This window comes from Perca fluviatilis, chromosome 14 (genome assembly GCF_010015445.1).
Source record: "Perca fluviatilis chromosome 14, GENO_Pfluv_1.0, whole genome shotgun sequence".
NCBI lineage: Eukaryota > Metazoa > Chordata > Actinopteri > Perciformes > Percidae > Perca > Perca fluviatilis.
Window position 1 is genome coordinate 5339618 of NC_053125.1, and position 16948 is coordinate 5356565.

The 16948-nt window shown below is 39.3% G+C and overlaps 1 pseudogene; it reads right to left on the reverse strand.

Annotated features, from left to right (window-relative positions):
* Nucleotides 1-16948, reverse strand: part of LOC120573317 — a 58173-nt pseudogene that overhangs the window by 21783 nt on the left and 19442 nt on the right.

Consider the following 16948-nt stretch of genomic DNA (forward strand, 5'->3'; position numbering starts at 1 on the left):
TAGTTTTGATATTATTTAAATGATAATGTTTTAGACTATTTATTTAGTCTAAAACATTGTACTGCTCTGGCTGAAGCTGGCCGAAAAACAGTGTTTTATCATGTTTTAACCCCCACGGATTCCATTTGATGAAGTCCCGATAACAACATTGTACTCTCAAAACTAAAAGGATTTTGTGGCATTTTTTTTGCCAGATCTCTTGCTTCAGTTGAAATCCTCTGTATGTACCGGTTCTCTTCTCTTTTTGCTAACGCTATTATTGTGTAGTTGTGTCTTACCTTATATGTGAGCTTCCCCTGTTGATCTCGCTGTCTCTCTCAGATTTTTGCACACAAAGCATGTAGTTTATAAAATACAATGTTTTATTATGAATTAAACTACCCAACAATATAACAGCCTACAAGTTCAGCATAGTAGTTTCTGTCACCCCCATGAGGAATTCTAAGTAATGACAAAAACACTGTCGGAGCATCCACATGATACAAGCCTTCTGTGACCGTGCACCACTCCCCTATACTGTATATTGTTGGCTAGTTTAATTTATAATAAAACATTGTATTTTATAAACTACATGTGTTTTGTGTGCAAAACTCTTAATTTGTAAAGTAACTAGTAACTAAAGCAGTCAGATGAATGTAGTGGAGTAAAAAGTACAATATTTCTCTCTGAAATGTAGCGGAGTAGAAGTAGAAAGTGGCATGAAAAGAAAAGTACCGGTAGAAGTACCTCAAATTTGTACTTAAGTACAAGACTTGAGTAAATGTACCTAGTTACATTTCACCACTGACAGCCCCCCCACCCACAGAGAGAGCTATCTACCCAATGCATTCTCATGAATGGGTTCATATAATATAGTACAAAAACTTATGCACAACAATTTGCATGATATCTTACGAAATTACGTCAACCGCCGTCTATAGAATAAAAGATAGGTTATCGGCCCATTTGAGTCCTCTCCATTCCCAGTTCCCCCGTAGAAGACCAATAGGCATAGCTATGAGAATATATTCAGAGATGAAAAGATGAATCTTCCCATGCATATTTAAAGTGATGGTTCGGAGTAATTCACCCTAGGGTCCTTTGCACCATGACCTCGAGCCAAACACCCCCCAGAAGCTTTTTCACCTGGGTTTAACATTGGGCGAGTTAGCGTAGAGTAGCGTTAGCCGCTGAATAGCTTAGCGCGGGGCTAATGGACCCACGTTTGTATCTCTTAAATGACCCCACTAATAATGCCCGAAATGATACCAAAGGTCTACACTAGTGTATATATAGGTTATGCACTCATAAAACGATGGATTGGAAAGTTTGTAAGTACACCAGAAGTTTATGTAAATAACACTTGCCTGCTGGCTTCTGCTCTCTGCTGTTGTTGTTGCTGCTGTGAGACGAGTGCTTAGGGACATCTACAAATTACAACATCGAAAGAGATGCAACAAAAATATTTTTTAATTTAACTTATTTTTTAAAGTAAGTGCTGTAATATAACTAGCAGGAGACAAGTAATAATTGAGGTAAGTTTGGAGACATTACCTTATTTAATCATTAAATTAATAAATATTTTTGTTGTATCTCTTTTCAGTGTAGTAATTTATAGACGGCCCTAAGCACTCATCTAACTGCAGGTAGCAGCAGCAGCAACAGCAACAACAGCAACAGAGAGCAGAAGAGAGCAGGCAAGTGTTCATAAACTTCTGGTGTACTTACAAACTTTCCAATCCATCGTTTTATGAGTGCATAACCTATTTGTACAAGTGTAGACCTTTGGTATCATTTCGGGCATTATTAGTGGGGTCATTTAAGAGATACAAACGTGGGTCCATTAGCCCCGCGCTAAGCTACTCAGCGGCTAACGCTACTCTACGCTAACTCGCCCAGTGTTAGACCCAGGTGAAAAAAGCTTCTGTATACTACTGTATAAAGCTCTGTATACTCTGTATACAGCTACTCTGTATACGGTGCTTACAGTAATAAATACGTGGAATACATACAAATAACAGTGCATTACTTTTCACAGCCTGCTCATGCATATAACTGTTGGTGGTGGTGTTGTTTTCATCGTCGTCGGTGAGCGATCACAGAAGGCTTGTATCATGTGGATGCGCCGACAGTGTTGATGTCATTACTTTGAATTCCTCATGGGGGAGAATAGAAACTACACACTATAGCTTTAAATGTAAAATGTATTCAGATCATTTAGGTTACCTCATTTATGTTGTTCCTTGCTGGACACATTCTGTACATGTTGGTCACACTACCTCATTCATTTTAAAAAACTGTATATTTTTTCATTTTTCAGCTGTGCAATCCTTCTATTTCCGTTCATAGTATAACTGCACATCTTGAATAAACTTTAATGGAATTGTGATTTGACAAAAATCAAAAATCAAAGTATTCATGTTCAGTGTGCACAGCCACATGGTGTCCTTCACTGTGGGTCTTGCCGTTCAGAAATGCAGATTCAAACATGTAGTGTGAGTTAACACAGTGTAAAACATTAAAAGAAAACGTGCAGTGTCTACCCAGTTTATGACTTTAGAATCGGGCATGGTTTCAAGGTGGTCTGTCAGGGTGAATGATGATGTCTTGTATTTATTTCCTTCCTGATAAGTTTTGCAAAGCTGATTTTTCTGAATATTTTAAATCCTGTATTGTTAACATCATGTTTACAATATGGATCCGGGGTCTAGAGTGAAACCATTGAGCCTACATATTGAGGTAAAAAAAAAAAAACTAGAAAGAATATGCCGTATACTCTTGGACAGTTGATTGTTTTTCATGTTGGCATGAAGAACACATGTCCATCTCAAAAGACAAAAATCACCCTTTCACCTCTTCATGAAAAGTGCATGCCTTGCATTTATTATTGGCAGGTCTATGCTGCACTCTGCTGGACAACACTTAAACATAATAATAATGTGGCATGTCACAACTACCAATGACCACAATTCAATCAGTTATTAAAGAAAGTTAAACCATTACATGTCATTTAGCTGACGCTTTTATCCAAAGCGACTTACAATTCCTATATATGTCAGAGGTTGCACACCTCTAGAGTAACTAGGGGTTAAGTGTCTTGTTCAGGGACACCTTGGTTGATGTATCGCAGTTGGACTTAAACCTGGGTCTCTCACACCAAAGATGTGTCATATCCACTGGGCCATCACCACCCCTTTCAACATATGTTTTTCATTTAATATGACAGTACATGCATAGCTAAAAGAAAAAAAATATGTAACAATGTATTTGTATTTCACTTTGATTTGGTTTGATTTGGCATTTGAAACCTTCTGTGGAGTTATTTCACTTTAAAGTTCCATATGTAACAGACCTACGGGATATTAAGAGTCTCCAGTCCACCAAACCTGTATGCAGTGGAAAAAGTACATACAACTTTTATTTAAGTCAAAAATTTGAAACATTTAGTAAATAAAGTTTCCTGTTTATTTTGTGTATTAATTCCCTGTTTGCTCCCATGTTATCTGTGTTACCCGTGTTCTTTCTGTGTTCTGTTTGGGGTTTTCTAGTTCCATCTTTGTGTATGGTTTAATGCTTCAGTTTCCTGTTTTACTTTGTAGTGCCTGTTTTCCTGTGTCATGTCTTGTTTTACTTCCTGCCTTGTGTGTTTTCCTGCCTCTGTGATTGTCTGCCCCACCCTGATGTGTTCCACCTGTTCCTCAGCCCTCATGTCACTTGTCCCTCTTTACTCCCTCGTTACCTTGTGTGTTTAGTCTGTGTGCTTCCTTGGCCAAATGGCCATTCTCTGTCTTACATTTCCAACAGTTTGGATCTTCATCCAAGTCTAAACAATTAACACAATCGACCCATTGTGTCATGCAGATAGAATTTTTTTTTAAGAGGGAATGACATCGACATTATACGCCTTATACGCAGACACTGACCGTTTGTTGAATATTTTTTAATTTGTCTGTAAAGGAGGCATAGGTGTGACATGATGGGGGAGTGTCAGCCAGTAAACTGTTGCAAATAAGTCACAGATTTCTATTTTTGGTAAAGATATCAAAGAACAACAGATTGTTCTGCTTTTCGACAATCTGTTGTATGGAAAATTTATTTAATTTGTATTGTGTTTACAAGGACTGTAATCATGCTTTACAAGGTCATATGAAACTTTACATCCACACAATTTTCATTTTAGGGATTTCATCCCATAAGATACATTTCACATCATTCAACTATGAAATACAATAAATCTAAACAATCAGATCTAGATGTCTACTCTAATTATGAGGTTGTTTGTTGAGACAATTATATAGGCTCCAGTAAGTGTCAGTAAGATTGTTGCATGTCAAATGTGTTCAGAAAATAAACACAGAAAGCCTGTGGTTGTATACAACTATTTGTAAACCTGTAAAAAAAGGCTGTATGGAAACAAAATTAAGAATGTGTAAATAACGTGTGCACAAACTACATGAACGGTGAAATATTGCAGCCAATACAACAGAGAAATGCTTTTGAATACGCAATCATAGCAGCCATCAGTCTGAAACTCTGAACCGTAAGTGTAACACTTAAGTCGCATATAACCACACTCACAGGTACTGTATCATGTGTGATTTTGCCTAATAAAGGGTTAAGTGAGATTTGAGTTTTGTAAATATTTTTCTACAACTTCAAATCTTACACCTTCTCTAAAACTTGAATATTATATATAAAAAGTGTATATGTTATACACAACCACAGGCTTATTTCTAATCATTACAACAGCTAAAAATCATATTGACCCTTCATTTACCACATATAATAAAGATAATTATGTTCACACTTTAAAAGTTACATTGTGTTAACTAGAAGCCCTTGCTTGGTATTTACTTTTAATGATCCTTGGTATGGCCATAACGATGATTTTAAAATATAACTGAAACATAACTGCACTGGAATCATGCTATTTTAAAATTACATTATTGCATTGTTCACATGTATAATTCACATAATCAGAGTTTCCATGTTATAGAACAGATGACAGTGATGGTCTGTCATTGAATTCATGTGAGACTCAAAGGTTTTCATTAAACCTGCTCTCCAGCAAATTATTATAAATATATAATTTTAACAAAATTATTGTAATGGTTATTATTAAATTTATCATACCAATGAAATACATTTGTGGTGAAATACAAAAAAAAATATTATTTAAAGGCAAACTGAAATTCAAAAAGTCATCCTTTCTATTAGTGACATAAAATATGCCAAATGATTTTAAAATGTATTATTAATATTATGTAATTACTGAAAGGACGAAGAAAATAACACGGAAGCCTGAGGACATCTGGAAGACTTTCGGTCTTTCTTTTTAGCTTAGAAGCTCAGGCCAGACAGTGTTGAAGAATAAGGAGCACATAATTTAGCCTCTAATGGTACAATGTTGACATTTGCAAGTAGGTTTTTGAAAGGTCCCATATTATGCTAACTTTCAGGTTCAAACTTGTAAATGCTTTAATGTTCAAACAACACATTATTTTTCTCATACTGTCCGTCTGTATACTTGTGTGTATATACAGTTTCTGAATACAGGCTGTATGCATTTCTCTGTGGATTGAGTGTTTTGATACTTCATTTTAAAAAAAGACACTGAAATTCCACCTATTACAATCTGGGACCTTTTAGGCTGCTCTACCAGCTTCAGCTGTAAACTGTTAGCTGTGCAATTTTCTCCGCTTCATGTCTGTTGAGTAGCTCATTTAAGTAATTAGTAATTAGTAAGAGTTGTGTATTAGTGAATTCTTGTGTTGTGTCACATCTGCTCTGTGCCGGTAAGCGCCCCCGTCAGCCAATGATAGGTCACATTTCTTCTTTTTGTTGATACAGTTTAAAGTTGAATGATTTGATTGGCACAGAATGTTTTTGGAGACAGAGGAACTACACCATTCTGATGACTTGAAATGTAATTCACAAAAAAATCTGTATGCTGTAGCAGAAAAACCTGCAATTTAATTTCAGTTGGGCAGCGTTGGCAGGTCCTGTTTACAATCCTATCTGATGTGGTGGTCACGACATTTAAATTTTTAGAGAATGGTTTTAGAGAATGTGCTGGTGAGCAGGTCCAAGGCTTCTATGTGTGTTTATGAAGGGATTGTGATAATTGTGTCTATCAGTGTAACTGTTTTGAGGTCTTTTTGATTTTGAATCAAGAGTTCTTCAGTTCATCCAGAGTTCTTAAGAGTGCACAGGACTCCAGCGTTTCATAATAAACACTTATAAGATTTTGGACACTTTTTTTGGCAATAGGTTGTGAGTATGGACATTACATTTTAAATTGCACTTAGTTAGAATGTGGTAAAGTGAGGTTGTTGAGTGGGTTCTAGAGTTTTGGACGGAGGGATCCGACCACCGGCTTGTCTGAGCAGAACTCTTTCCACCAGGAAGGCCGTTCCAGCACCTGGCTGCCCTGCATCACTGTCGACCACAGGTTCTTGTAAAGCTACATGAGGGAGAAACAAGGAGAAGATGTGCTCATTGTTAAAGAAAGTTTTTCCTATTTTTGTTACCTATTTTTATTAAGGGAAGAAAGTGGATACAATTTCAGGAGGGCAACCCCAGACCCATGTGGCAAGGTCTAAGAACTATGACAGATTACAAACCCACCTCCTCCTTCTTGTCAAGTGCTGATGCTACAGAAAGTGAGCTAAACCCATTGTATGCTGATTGGCAGCCAACAAGCAAAAACGGCTGAAGCAGAGGTTGATGGATGGGTTGGAGCACCTCAAACACCCATATCCTTTTCTAAGCATGAGGTCAGGTGGGCATTCAAGCATGTGAACACCAAGAAAGCAGCAGGACCTGACAATAACAGTTGGTGAGTCTTCAGACTGCGTGCTGACCAACTAGCACTGGTGTTCACAATTCTATTCAACTTGGCTTAGTCTGTCATGCCCACGTGCTTTAATAAGTCCACCATCATTCCTGTGTCCAAGAAAACAAGACCAGACTGCCTGAATGACAACCGCCCAGTGACGATCACCGTTAGTCACTGAATGCTTTGAACAACTGGTCAATGATCACATCTGCTCCTTACTACTCAGCACAGTGGACCCATTACAGTTTGCCTACCATCACGTTTGATCAACGGAAGACAGCATAACACACATCCTTCCCACTACCCTATCTCAATTTGAAAAGAAATGAAGCTATGTGATTGATGTTCATTGACTACAGATCAGCGTATAACAATTTTTCCGTCACAAAGCTCAAGGACCTGGGATTAAACACCTCACTATGCATTTGGATCCTAGACTTCCAGACAGGCAGACCCCAGGTGGTGAGGGTGGGTCGGACGCACCTCTTCCACCCTTAATTCTTAACACCGCAGCACCCCAGGGCTGTGTTTTTGGTCCTCTGCTGTACTCCCAGTACACAACTGTGTAGTCCCTTCAACTCCAACACCATATCATCAAGTTAGCTGACGACACAGCTGTGGTGGGCCTGATCATAAACAACAATGAAAAGGCCTACTTGAAAGAAGTAGAGGACCTGACCCGCTGGTGTCAGGGCAACAACCAACCAACCAACCAACCTACAACCTAGTTGTAGGTTGGTTGCCCTACACTGCCTAAAGGATATTTTCACCAGGCTAGACAAATCATTAACAAAACCCCACTTTTTCTTTCTGTTGAGGGTGTAGACTGAACAATGTGTATTATACCATTTTCCTAAAAAAATAATCAAAACGTTACCCTCACAAATGATCTAATCTTATAAAAAGAGGTATCCCCTCACCTGTCAACAGCGCCCTAAATGTGTTGGTACCATAAATATAGAACAATTCAATTGTTCTATATCAATGGTTGGTACGACATGACAATTCTTTCATTATTTATGGCCATACATCAAAATACTGAGGTATAAATAAGCTTTAAGTGCGTGTATGTCTTTACCTGTCCATCAGCGTTGCCAATAGGTGAGTTGAGAATGAAATCAGTAGGTGCCAAAACATCCACCAATGCTACTGCATCATCCTTCAGCTGGAGGAGACACACAGACAGAGCAAGTCAGGTTGAGCTTAATGTCAGTTGGGGGGGCAGCATCATGACTTCATCATTCAGCTTATATACCATGGCTGCAGGGTGTCCATTAAGTAAGGGTTAATGCCTGACGTGATGTTAATTATCAAGAATTATTGGACGATGGCGAGGTCAGAACTGGCCGACGGGCCGCGAAGTCCATTAAGGGACACCTCCAAGGGCATTAACCCGCTTATACCATCACTTGCCAAATTACATTTTTGTAAACCATTAATTTATATTTTAATACATCTAATATTAATTTATGATATAGGACACCTATTATTCAGTCCTATTTACTGGAGCAGTGAACATTTTCATTGCATAACAACCTTAAGGGATAGGAATGATTTTTCAAACCCTTAGGTGTTACCAGGGAAACAGAGTTATTGCTTGAAAAAAACTTAGATTTGGATTGCAAAATGCGTGAAAATATAAATTTATGGTCTTAAAAATCGAGGTGTCCATCATCAGGTAATAAGGTAATTAACCCTTACGTATGGAATAGATGGAATGTTTCTGTACCTGGGAGCAGAGAGTGAGAATGGCCATCTGGACCAAGTCTGTGGGCTTCCTTCCACTCAAGTAATTACCTGTGCAGTAATAAAACTGTGTTACAAATATCTATACAATGGAATGCGTTATCTAGATTGATGCATGTAGTATATAGAGTACAGTACACACCCTGGTAGAGTGTGGCCATGTGGTTGCTGAGGCTCCACAGCCCATACAGGGCACACAGATTGCTGAGTACAGGTCTGAGACCAGCTGGTGTGTCCGTATCAGTAGTCAGCTCATGAAACCTCTGGAGGCAGTTGTGTTCTATGTAGGCCATGGCCAGGGAGCGACAGTAGTAGACCTAAACACACACGCAAGAACATTAATAGTATAGTGTTTATTTCTACTATAAACTCAGATGAACAACTATTATCACAGTTCAATGCTAACCATGTGTATTTAATGTGTAAGTGGCAAAAATTTACCAAAAGGAGGGACGAATGTGTAAAAATATGCTTAGTGAAATTCTCAGCAGCTTCCGACACCTCAACGTAAAAAAAGGCAGTCCGACAATTAAAATAATTAATTACATCCATTAAGTCACACAATGTTTGAATTGTAAATCACTATTGTTATTGTACTAGTTCTCCTGACAATTTTGTTTTAATAACTGAGAACAAAAGTTTTATTTTTTAACTTGACCATAAAGGCTTGGTGCAGTGGTGTGTGTGTGTGTGTGTGTGTGTGTCTTACCTGGCTGTTGTTACGGGCCTCAAACTCCTCCTTTCCCGAGGCCATCTCCTGCTCCAGCCTCTTCTGGCTCTCTTCCAGCAGGAAACACACCAGCCACTTATAGGCTGCCAGTGGCACTGATATGATGAACAAGGAGTACACTCACTATGTTAAACTGAGAAACAACTCTAGAAATGCAATCAGTAGAATTTTTGTATCTGTGATATTTAGATAACTGGTTAAATGTATATTTAGACACCATGTTGAGTTCAGGGAATAATCCCTTCTTTAGTTCTAGGAGTACCTGCAGAGTCCATACACTCCTCCATTGTTCTTGCTGTGAACCTGCTTTCCAGGATCTTGTGGGAATCATCCAGGAAATCCACAGTGTGAAGAGGAGACTCAATGCGCACACCATCTGAAACCGCACAACACAGCAGCTGAAACTTTAGAGATCAATCCTGCATTCAAAATTTGCGTCGCCATCTTTGTTTTTGAAACCTGACGTGACTATTATTGGGCAAGAGGGGTAGCGCTAGCTTGGTTTACAGAACATTTTTAGGCGACCTAAATGTTCCAAATAACTTTATTTAAGATGTTTTTTAGGGCTTTTTCCTTTATTTAGAAAAGCTGAAGAGAGACAGGAATAGGAGATAGAGGGGGATGACACGCAGTAAAGGGCCCTGGGTCAGCGGCAGTAGTGGAATGTAACAAAGTACAAATACTTCTACTGTACTTAAGTACATTTTTCACGTATCTGTACTTTACTTAAGTAAAATCAATAGTGCATACTTTTGACTTTTATTTTGTTACATTTTGCAGCAATTATCTATACTTTCTACTCCACTACATTTCTACAACATTCCGTTACATTTTCTGATCAGTTTTTCCCCCTGCCAAAATGTCTTCCTGACCGTCACACGTTTGCAGTCCGCGGGGAAGCCTTCAGCAGCAGCCGTCCAGTTCCCGGTACCGCTCGCGATATTACGAATCCCACTATGGCCACGCCAAGACCCGCCCTTCAACAGTATTTATCCCGATACTCTTCTTGGTCATATATGAAGCATCCGTTCACATAGGGTTAATATACAACCCGTATATTTACCTTTTTCATTACTTTTACAGTCAATCGTTAAAGATAACTATCAATTTATGTGAAAAATTATCACGATTGGCTAATTGGTGATGAATGCAGGTGGATATGCCTTAACTGTTGTGGTATACGGCCCAAAAAAGGCCTTAACATTGGCAGGCGCGTTGCCAATTGGCACAACCCTTGTGCAGAACTCTAACTTTTAAGTTAGCCCTTTTGAAGGAATATTGGTAGCAGCTACAGCACTACCTCTCGCCACTGCATTCTGTATCTGACATTAAAGTCTTGTAATAATCCCTCAGTGCATAGAGGACTGACCGCGGTGTTTAGCATGGAGCCAGCTGAGCAGGTAGTTGCTGGTCTGTTGCAGCAAGACGTTGTTGTCTCCTTCATATGTGCAGTTTGGGTCATTGTCATTACGCAGATCACCCAGCCGGTTCACTGAGAAAGAGGGAGAAGGTAGTTAGGTGTGTGTGTGTGTGTGTGTGTGTGTGTGTGTGTGTGTGTGTGTGTGTGCGCGTGTGTCTCGAAGGTGTTTTTTGCCCCCAACTGCTCCTTCCAGGCAGCGCTGTGACCGCTGCCTTCAAGGCACCTAACCTTAACCTTAACCTTAACCCTAACCCTAACCCTAACCATAACCAGTGCCTCCGTTGGGGTCAAAAAAACACTGATAAACGTGTGTGTGTGGGAGAGAGACTTACTGGCCAGGTATCCATGTCCACCGCAGGCCTCCCTACACTCCTGAATCCCTCTGAGCAATCCATGAGCCCAGTGGTTTACTGGAGCAGCCTATAGCATGGATCTCCCTGCCCATCTCTGCCTGCAATACACACATGGCAGACATGTTAGACTAAAGTTTATACAGAGTTATGCTAACTCTGGATATAGACACACTCGTGCACCTCATCTTAACTCACTTGTCTGTCACTCTTCTCCTTCATCATCTGTCCAATCTGGAACTCAAAAAGGTTCATGAAGATGGATTTGGAGAAGTGTTCAAGAGCATACGCTGCTGCCAGGTACGGGATCAGACGCCATTGCTGAAACAATATAAAAAATATCCAAGGAATTTGCGGAAAACATTTAAACTCCCATTAATAAGGATATGTACATAAATAACATAACATAAAGCAATAAGTGTTGTCATGGCGTTAGATACAGATTACTCTGTAATTTGATTAGGTACGTCTGCTTTTAAATCCACTCCCTCCATCCTGACCTGTAACTGGTACTCCAACACAGGAATCTCCTCTGTGTTTTTGGGTCCAAACTGTCTTCTGGTGGCTGAGAAGCGGATAGCGATAGTCAGAGCAAGCTTCAGGTTTATCGTAGCCATCCTTGTGAAGGACAATCTGCCCCCTGACAGGGCACCCAGAGACTCCCCGAAACGCTTGTTGGGGTCCTGAAGGAGAGAACATCACAATACAGAGACATGAGAAACAACAGAATGACAAAGAGAAAAATACTATATACAGTGGGTACGGAAAGTATTCAGACCCCTTTAAATTTTTCACTCTTTGTTTCATTGCAGCCATTTGCTAAAATCAAAAATTTGTTTTATTTTATTTCTCCAATGAAGGAGTAGAACCATCTCAAGGAGGATCAGAAGAAATGGACAGCATGTGAGTTAAATATGAGTGTCACAGCAAAGGGTCTGAATACTTATGACCATGTGATATTTCAGTTTTTCTTTTTTAACAAATTTGCAAAAAATTCTACATTTCTGTTTTTTTCTGTCAAGATGGGGTGCTGAGTGTACATCATGAGAAATAAAATGAACTTTTTTGATTTTAGCAAATGGCTGCAATGAAACAGAGTGAAAATTTTAAAGGGGTCTGAATACACACATATATATATATATATATATATATATATATATATATATATATATATAATATTTTCAAACCAAGCTCATGGAACATGAAGCAAAAGCCAGTCAGCAGAGCGAGTCTGAACAGGTCCCTCTTAGTAACAGAGGTGCTGTAAGGTAATATGGTATTTTTAATAAGAGCCTTATAGATAAAGATATATCAGTGAGTCTCTCTTGGAGAGAAGACCACCCAACACTTTTATATAAAATACAGTGATGTGTACCATAGACATGACTGGTTATGAATCTCAAGGCAGAGATTTAAAAGTTGAAGAGGATGCATGTCTATTAATCACATCATCCTAGTCCAAAACTGATATGAAAACTGCTTTAACGACCCTTTTCCTACAAAACATTAGACAGATGCTTTTATTTCTGTAGAAGATCATCAATGTGAAATTTGAATGAGCTTTTCATCAGTCCAGATGCCGAGATATTTATATTCTGTGACTCTCTCAATCATAAATCCGTTCACAGTGGAAAGGTTAGTATAATCTTTAGTTTTGGCTCTCGTAAATAGCATACACTTTGTTTTATGCTATTTAGTCTTAAGTCTTAGGTCTTTAGAATATTAAAGGAACACTTTTTTTTTTCGGTTGCAGAATCAGCAACATTATATAGCGCTGTGTTATCTGCGTACAGATGGGCATGCCAGTTTACCAAAGATGAAATAATATCCTTGATATAGATGGTGAAAAGAACTGGACCTAAGATTGAACCCTGTGGAAAACCTTTTGTTAAAACCTCAGAATTATAGCTACCCAATTTAACAGATTGTTGCCTCTTTGATAGGTAGTTCTTCAGCTAATTACAAGCATTATTATCAAAGCCAATATTAGGTAACCTCTGTATGAGCAGGCAATGATCTGTGTCAAGAGCTTTGGAAAGATCAACAAATAGTGGGGCACAGGGCATTTTTTAAATCTAAAGCTGATACAATGTTATTCACGACCGAAGTAACAGGAGTTGTAGTACTGTGCCCGGCTCTATAGCCGAACTGAAATGAACTTAAAATGGAAGCTCTAGACAGAAACACCTTCAATTGATCATTTACCAGACATTCCAGGACCTTTGACAGACAAGGCAGTTTGGATATTGGTCTATATTTGTTAAAATTGTTTTTATCAGCTCCCTTATGTAGGGGTACAACATGAGCCATTTTCCAAATACTGGGAACTACACCAGAGGAAATTGAAATGACTGAAAATATGAGTTATTTGCTCTGAGATAATATGGGCTGTGGACCTATGAAAAAAGGGATCCAAACTGTCCTCTCCAGTACATTTTCTGGGATCGATGGTTAGGACAGCCTTTTTAACTATACTTGAGGAAACCGAATCAAGGGTTAATGTTTGCTTGCGAGGAACAGTGAATACATTGTCATCCGTTAGAAAGCGATCTAATCCCCCATTCTAAAAAAGTTGAGTAGCAACTACAAAATGTTTACTGAAGGCTAAAGTAATCTCTTTAAGGTCAGACAATAGACAGTCATTGACCTTGATCTCAGAAATTGTTATTTTTATTAGAATTTAGAGCCCTCCAAAAATATGCAGGGTTTGAATATGAGCTAGAGACTAATGGTGTTTTTGCCTTTTTTTGGTACCCGCCAACGGGTACTTTTTTTAGTATCACCTCCGTTGAGGTTCCTAGCGAGCTGAGGCGATACCAAAAGGTGATGTGAAAACCTGCAGACTACTGATTGGTCGGAGAGAATCGTCACTAATCACTGCGTTATGATTGCTAGATACAGACGGGGGTGTAGTGAACAAACCCGCCGTTTTTAAATAGTTTAGCCAGAGGCGTTTTGTTTTTTTTTGCTGCCTCCAGCCTCTTTTGAAACAAAATTTGTCTTCTGGCTGTGGCAACAACAACACACCTTCGACGTTCTATGTGTTTGTCGCGTTAGGTCACAGTTCTGTTGCTTGAGATGTTCAGTTAGCCCGTCATCACTTGGAGCTATCTTCCTGATGTACTCCTGGTTCTTTGTTTGTTCATCCTGGATAGTGGCTTTGATGCTTACTAGTCCTCAGCCACCCTTATAATGGGAATCAGTGAGTCATGTTATGCTTACTCCCGGTATATTTGATGCCATCCATATATATAGTAGGTGGCTGAAGGTTACTCAACTTCAGAACCTGTATCCAAAGTCGCTGTTAGTGAGATCTGACTGACCTATGCACGACAGCAGTGGGGATAGAGCATCTCCTAGTTATATGCTGCACTTGATGTCAACTTGTGTGAATGGCTTCACGTTGGCCTCTAGAGTTGTCAGCCCATTGAGTTCTTGATGAAAGTTCTTAGTGTATGGTTGATGTTATCCAGTTCCAAGCATTCCAGTATGAGTGTGACATCAAGTCGTAGGCTTTCTTGTAGTCGATCCAGGCAGTGCACAGGTTAGTGTGTCTGTTGTTACAGTCTCGAATGACTGCTCAGTCAACCAGTAGCTGGTGTTTGGCTCCCCAATTCCTTTCTGGGCCTTGCTCATGTATTGAGCCATGTGCCTACTCATCTTAGTTGCATGATGCCTGGAAGGAGCTTCCAATTTGTGCAGAGGCAGGTTATTGGCCGGTAGTTGGAAGGAATTGCCCCCTTCTGGGCCTGCCTTGGATTAACCACTCTGGGTGGGTCTCATCTCTCAGCAGAGAGCCTTCCAGCTCTTCATGTGAGACTCACTCTTAAATGTCTGCCAATGTGATGGTTACTGGGTGTGGTTCTTGAAGGTTGCTGTGGTCTGCTCTTAGCTCCTCCTACTCCCTCCCCTCTTTTCCCAGTATTGTTTATTGATTTTATTTGTACTGTATTTCTTCAGGTGGGTAGCCATAGCTATGAGTCTTTGTATAGCAGTATCCAGTGCCACTGGTCTGAACAATTTGATGTAATTATGGCCTATGACTATGGAGTTGAAAGCTGTTCACATCTTGTAGCCAAGCATCTCTAGGATCACTGTTGCTGAAGTGTACATATATCAGCTTGTTGGTCTCAGTGATGGTCGCAGTAGGGAACTCTTAGTAGTAACATCTTCTAGTAGACTTTCAGGGGGTATTTTGTCACTTAGCTGTGGTAAACGACCATAGGGGCTCCAGCTTACGATTATGTACCAGTTTATGATTATCGCTTGTTTTAAGCCTATTGTTGGGATTTGGTACCCAATCTGGGATTATAGGGTTAGGGTTGTCATTATCCGACCTGTCGTTCTGGCTCCAACTTGCTGTGCATCTTTGTTGTTCCATTGGTCCCACATCCTCTTTATGAAACCTCTTTTCATAAAGTCACTTGTGTTGTAGGATTCCAGTAGTTCCATATTCTCTGCTGAAGTCCATTAATGTCTTGTGTCAGTGAACCATTTCTCATCAGGTTGTCAGGTTGAGAGTTTCCTTAACACCTGACGCGGACCTTGTTGACCTATGATCGCTAGTAACTTCGCGGGGAGTGAAAATAACAGTGTTTAACTGCAGCACAAGAGCAAGAAGGAAACAAGATGAATGACGTTAGTTTATTTACCGGAAGCAATACAATCATTTTTAAATCAATACTTTGTGACAAATTATTGATTAATCTAGTAAGTAGGTGTGTATTATGCCATGGTCCTTATAGCAAATACAACAGTGACAGACTGATGCAGGACCCCTCTGCGATGCCCTACATTAGCATGTCGGGATTGTATTCGCTATATTGATCGGCTTGCCTAACATTATCACTTACATAATATTACTGTACACACACTGCAGAGCAAGGGGTTCACAATGGAACACACAAATCCTATAAGATTTTGGTCTTATAGGACCTGTGAAAATAGAAAACACGTCCAGAAAGTCTAATTTATCCATTATTTTCTTAAGGAATGCCGAAATCCTCCAGAACAGCTAAGGAATTCAACAATGAGTCCTAATGTTTGACCTATACGGCAACAAAGTTTCTATGGGGCAAGTTCAACTTAAGTCCATGCACATTTCATTTCCTATACATTAACAATAAAGGTCCCAGTTATTTTGTTATCTAAAAGCTTTTATTGTGAAACAGAAAAATCAAGAGGTTAGGGTCTTCATCAGCAGTAACTTAACACAACTTTCAGCTGAAAATAATCATGGGAGTAAAATAAAGGAGATATCTGAAAGTACAAAGAGGGATCAGGCCAGAAACTAAACTTCACACCACAAAGATTCAGTTAGAAGCTCCAATAGTCTTAACAGCTGAAGAGAACACACAGAGACCTTTAAAAACATCCTTTTCTCTGGTCTCCTGCACAGACATGCTTGTTTGAGTGGGAGCAAAGGGCGTTGATAAAATTTAAAATACCTTTTGTTGGTTTTGTGTCTTCTCTGCAAGGCAGAGCTAGTTGCTTTGCTCGACCAAAGACCATTTAAAACCAAAACAATGAGCTGAAAGAGGCTAAAAAGCTGAGTTGGTAATAATTTGCTGTAGGTTTATCACTATGAGTGACACCTTACTCATACTCATGATAATTTCATCAATCGTCAAGAAAAATATGAAGTAGTGCAGCTTTAATTTAACTTGAATTGGTGCTTGGGATGCTTATTGAGCGCTTTCCACAAGTGGAAACTTACTAACCTTGAATGGTGTAACATAGCGGCCATCAGGAGTAACATCTCCCGTCTTATTCAGTAGATTCTCCCGAGGGATCCTCACATTATGAAACAAAGCAAACCTGAAGAGAGAGAGACAGAAAAATGATCTTTGGTTACACAGATGCTGGCAACGTGCGTAAGAAATAGA